General features: G+C 31.6%; 1 long non-coding RNA gene across 1 annotated transcript; it reads right to left on the reverse strand.

Annotated features, from left to right (window-relative positions):
• Positions 1 to 220: 220 nt before the first annotated feature.
• LOC143222784 (uncharacterized) lies at positions 221 to 5,802 on the reverse strand. Its single transcript, XR_013012485.1, has 3 exons — positions 5,770 to 5,802; positions 2,421 to 2,493; positions 221 to 656 (listed from the first exon to the last, which is right to left on the reverse strand). It is a non-coding gene; the product is annotated as an uncharacterized LOC143222784 (long non-coding RNA).
• Between the last annotated feature and the right edge of the window lie 339 nt (positions 5,803 to 6,141).

Raw genomic sequence — 6,141 nt, forward strand, 5'->3', positions numbered from 1 at the left:
TTTTACAGTTACAATTCATTTATTACAACTTGTTTCTTGTAATTCAATAGTTTGCGTTCAGTATGTGCAGTATGAAAATTCGGTATCCTATCTAAATCCTCGTATTTACGAGTCGTAACCCACAAAGTCATTCTGGTTGTCAGTACTTCCTTTTCTCTTCCGAAGCACGTGGAATTCTCAGCCTTCAAAAAAACAACATGATTTTCTCGACCTTCGCGGATTTTGCCGTCTTTCCTTCTTGTTTGGTCTGTTGGCACCTTCCTTGCAGAAGATGTCTTTGATGGTACTTCTGGCAGATCTTGCAAAGACCTGAAGTCGCTTTTTGAGTGACATTTTCGACGACTTCGAGTCTTTGCACAGTTCGCTGGAATAAAAGCAATTATTACAAATAATGAATACGTCATAATACATTTACACCCTTCACGGCAAAAAGGATGAGGTTGTTCGGTGTGACGAGAGTTCAAATCTGCGTCCCAAAGACTGTGACAAGAGGACCCTGACAATCAGTAAAGCTGAGAGTTAGGATTTACTTCAAAATACATACGTTTTGATCACTTCTGGAGGAGCTGACTGTTCTTGTTCGTCAGAGAAGACGTTACCTTTTTGACATTGTTCAGTTATTCCCACGTGCTTGATCTTCTGTGATAGTATTACACCTGAAGAAAAATATTATACAGAAGTTTTCTTTATAAACTTGTCTTCTAAAATGTTTCTAACTAATATTTTTACGAATTATTTCATTTTATAAACACACAAGCATATATATATATATATATATATATATATGTATACAGGATGTGAAATGAACAATTACATTTTGGTTTGGGGGAACCCTACATTCACTAACTCACAACTACATTTTATTACAATTATGTACTTGCAAAAACGACTTAGAAACTGAATTGAACAGCTTAAACCATGTACTGCTGAGTTAAAGACCATATTTGAAGAAGACAGGCCAATATTCTGTGGAAACATGTACATCACTTCATTGTATGTATAAATCGTTGTTTGCCAACTTGTTATACCAGCCTAATGTGCTTCTTCACATAAGTATCAAAAGGAATGTGTACTTCTGCCTTATGTTCTATGTTTAATTATTATTTAATTTTATGTGTTTAATATAAGCAAAATATTTTATCCTATATTTCAATCGACGAATAAGATAAAGTAAATTTTCGTTAATGTTGAAGGATATATACAATTAAAACAAAATGTTGAAACTTATCAATTTGAATGTTGATATCGAAGAAATTGTGATGAACAGACAAAACATGATCTAAAATATCGTTTAACAGGACATCAGGCATGTAGAAAAAATAAAAATATTTATTTCTAAGACTGTGTCAAGACTTCTTCTCATTCTTTTTTGTTTATAAATATTACAAGTGTAATAACTCCGTATGGTGTCTCATTCCCTTGTCTGGTGTTTAGCCTTGGGTGATCATTAGAAGCACGTAATTGTGGTTGCTAATTCGAAAGTTATTTGAGATACTCATGTGGTAAAAAGGTCATGCAAATTGGTTGTCTTATGATTTTTACTTTTCTTTCATCCAACTTTTCGCGATAGTGATGCTGTAAATTGGTGATGAATTAAGTTTGCGGCATTGATTGGCTGTAATGTGAGATTCGAATTTTGTCTTATTTTATCTGTGTGTAGTCTATTCCAGTTGACAGATTATTTGGTATTCCATTAGAATGAATGCTAACCCATGCTCACTTAAAATATGGTCAAAACGATTTTGATTTTGTTCCAACTCTTCTAAAGAATGATGTCTGCTGGAGCGCGACAAGTCCCTGAGCAAGAATTTCTTTTGTCTTCAATATATTTCTGGGCTATAAGAAATATGTTTTACTCTCTACGTTTTGATCCTTTTTAATTATAGTTGATGTGGTAAGAAGCTGGTAAGATATACCGAATATATGACGTGTTAGTTTTTAAGGCCTAAGACACTTTGATGGTCCTGCATAACTCTGGCTTGAAACATTGGGCTCATATGGTCTGTCTTTGCTTTGATAAGAAAGGAGTTTAGGATGTGTATTGACTAATTCTATTTGATTAACTGATTATTCGTTTTTATCATATTAATATTCTGAATGGATATTGTCGAACACAAAGTTCAGTTGTAGAAAATGGAAGTTTATGCGTTGAAAGTAGTGAACTGATACAAAATGTTTTCTTTTCCAATCCCTTTTCTCCGTTTTCGATAGAAGTTATTTGTGAAACATTTCTGTTTTATTTTGGTGAAGTTTCACTTCTATACTTTGGTTGCTTGTATTCAAGTACTTCAAGTGTGTGAATTAGTGAAGAGGAGGAAGAAGAAGAGATTTTGTCACATATAAAATAAATATTTCAAAAAAGTTCTGACTAAAACCTAATAATTTTAACAATATACAGTCGAAAAATAGAGATATTTTACCTTTTTCTTTCGAGCTTTACTCGGCATGTTCGAGGCTTTTGGTATGGTTGGAAGTCGTTGGTTTTGTGGTATCCTAGTGAAACAACTGCATATATATATATAAATTTAACCAAAAAATTCTTTGTTTGAATTTAAGCCAAAGCTACACAATGAGCTCTTTGCGCTTTGCCCATCACGGGTATTGAAACTAGGTTTCTAACGTTGTAAATCCACAGATATACCGCTTCTTTTATTAATTTGTTCTTCCGGTTTCTTAACTTCAAAAGTTTCTGTTCAGAAAATAGTTTTACTGAGAAAACTTTCAGAGAAAAACATACAAATATTACCTTTCAACTACATATGAATAATCTAAATAAATACGTATGCTTTTCAAAGATTCAGATACACAATAAACTCCATGTATAATTTTAATACATTACAAATGTTCAAAACTAACTAAAATTAGTCATCATACTTTCCCTTTTAAATATTATCCTAACCATTCTATTCCTCATAATTATAATAGAAATGGAACTTATTTATTTTATAATTTCTAAGTTTCACTTACTTTTTGTTTTCTCTAATTGTCAGTAAATTTTGTCACGGTTTCACAGTTACTACCGGTTTTACACAACCACATTTTTCTGTACTTTTACCACAAGATAATTATAATAGTGCCAAAAAAATTCCAAATATTTTTGCGAAAAACAGTCTTTTCTGATTTACACTACGTTCTCAAAAGGAACACATTAAAATGTAGTGTTTTTTTTAGAACTCTAAATATTTCCAAGATACGCTCAGAAACTGTTTACTGGCATATAATGGACTTTTTCGGGAAATCTAACATGTAATTTATGCAAATATATCGATGTCTTTTAATAATGTAATTTAGTCATAAAAGATTGTTTGTTGTATTTTTTTATTTCGCGCAAAGCTACACGAGGGCTATCTGCGCTAGCCGTCCCTAAAGTAGCAGTGTAAGACTAAAGGCAAGGGAACTAACCATCACCACCCACCGCCGACTCTTTTAACAACGTTTGAAAAGGCGAGCATGTTTGGTGCGACGGGTATTCGAACCCACGACACTCAGGTTACGAGTCGATTGTCATAACCCATCTGGCGAGCCCTAAAAGAGGTTTATTTCACGTTTTCATTTTCTGAGAATGTAATATGAAAGATAAAAGATTATTTTTTCGAAACATTTTTTATAATTTATTTTTTGCGCGACCACAGTGGTACAGCAGTATGTCTTACAATGTTAAATACCTGGTTTCAATATCTGTGGTGAGCAAAGCAGAGAGAGCCACTTTTGTATCTTTGTGCTAACCTCGTAAAACTAAATCACTTAATTAAAGTTTTGGTACCACTTTAAATCGCCAGTAGTAAGAGGGCAGAAGAAACTGGATTCGTAAAGATAGTAGAAGTTGTAAAATAGTGAAAACAGTTAATAAGACTTATATAGAAAAGAAGTAAATAAAATTATGAAATTATAGAATAAATTTTATTTATATTATAATTTTAAGGAAAGAATCATTAGAATAACATCTTATCATGAAAAAGTATATTGATTAATTATATTTATTTCTTAACACTTGAAATGAACTTAGTTTCTACATAGACTGTATACTATTGCTACTTAAGTATTTATTTTAGATTATTTATATTCAGTTGAAAACCAGTATATGTATGTTGTTGTATTGATTAACAGTAAAATTATTTCCTGAACAGTGACCTTTAATGTCGAAATACCTCTAAAAGAAATTAGTAAAAGAAGTCAGACGATTTGTTGTTTTATTAGATATATTAGTATTCCTTTTAAAACAATATTTAAAAATAATCAAAATCTTTAGGTAGGAGAAGAAACACTGATTATAAAGTAACCCAAATACATTATTATTAATTTTAGGAATACATTAAACTTATTTCATTTTAAAGAATCAGGTGTGTGATTTTTATATTTTCTCATAGCAATATTTATTGTAAATATTAAACTGTCTTTGATATAAATGTATATTATTTTGTCATTTTCAGAATTTAAGGAGGCATCAATGAATATCAAAATAAAGAACAGCACTTATTATTGTTAAATTATTTTCAGTGCTAATGAGATTTATCAAAATTAATTTACGTTCAACTCAAATTTAAAGCTGACCCGTTAATCATCAGGCCCATCAGAACTTTTAATGCAGAACTGACATGACAGAAACCCGAACTACCATCCTGAAACTGAGTTAAAGTTAATATATCTGAGACTGGAAAACAAATTTGTCTCCTTTACTTGTTACCAAAATATAATAGATACGTAATTTGATGAACTAATTCCTTAAGGTTACAGTGTCAAATTTGAAATTTAAAATCCTTCAAAAGAATGGCTTAACATTCGATCACAACAGTTTTAAAATTGTATATTCAAATTTGAATAGAAATTCAATATGCATAAACATATATTTTAAGTGTAAGTACAATAATTATAAAGTACGTATTTTCTGGGATTCACTCTATAGGTGATTTATATTTTATGTCAGTAGATTTACTGTTTAGTTAGGTGTATATCTAGAATATTATTATGTTTTTCCAATCAGTTATTCAGCGTTGCTTAGCAGTTAGAAAGGGTCCATAGTTCGAATACCGTTACTGTGAATTTACTCTCTAAACTTTCAGGCTGTGAGTGCGTTATAAGAGTGGCGGTTAAATCCCAAAATTTGATTATCGTACTTCAAGCGTTTGTAGTGAGTGGTGTTGGCCAGCTACCTTCTTTGTAGTATACCAATTCACAATAAGGACGAATGGCACAAACAGTTCTCTTTTTTTTTCGTTTTGTTGTTGTTGTTGTTGAATTTCGTACAAGGCTGGGGTTATGACCGCTATCCGTCCCTGACTGTAATATTCCAAAACTAGACATAGGTCACTCTTGACTAACGGATAGTGAAATTCTAATCAGTGATAGTGAAACTGATCGTTACAGTATAATGGCCACAAACTAGTAACAAAAGTCATGTTCGATGGAAGAATTCGACCTCGTGAATGTAGCTCAAATCACCTGGACACGCCAGACCAACTGTTGTTCAGAGTTGTACGAAAACAAATAATATCATTCAGAAAATATGAAAAATACAATATCCGTTTCACAGAAAGTAACATATTTTTCTTTCAAACTAAGTACCACAGTGGTAAATCTGAAGCTTTATAAAGTTCAAACTGAGTTTCGTTACCACTGATGGAGACAGCATGGATAGCCCATTGTGTAGTGTAGCCTTATGCTCCACAACAAATAAACAAAAGTAAAACTACATTTCTGTGCTCATTGCATAATTTTGAAACATAAATATTGCTTATCAGCACCTTAAACTAAATGGTTGTTAACACTCACGTCATAAATTTCTGAAATATCTTTTGTTGTTGTGTGTCTCTGTTGTTGCTGGTTTGTTTGTCTCCGTTTCCACATTATAATACTAAAAGAAAAAGAACTAATTTTGCTAAATCTGTTTGTAGTTATAGACATAAGTAGGTATACCTTTATATTAATAGTAAGATGAAACCGGCGACAAATAGGGGCAATTTTACCGTAACATGCCAATCGTTAACTTCATTATAAGTTGACAGTGGTATATTAGTACACCAGCTACCTAACATGTTTTATGATAGCATTCTTATTTCTTTTGATCAACATCACAAATTTTCGTTATTCGAAGACAACTTTGAATTAGATCCTAGATTAAGATAAGGGCGAAAGAAATAAATA

The sequence above is a fragment of the Tachypleus tridentatus genome, chromosome 8 (genome assembly GCF_004210375.1).
Source record: "Tachypleus tridentatus isolate NWPU-2018 chromosome 8, ASM421037v1, whole genome shotgun sequence".
NCBI classification, from domain to species: Eukaryota; Metazoa; Arthropoda; class Merostomata; order Xiphosura; family Limulidae; genus Tachypleus; species Tachypleus tridentatus.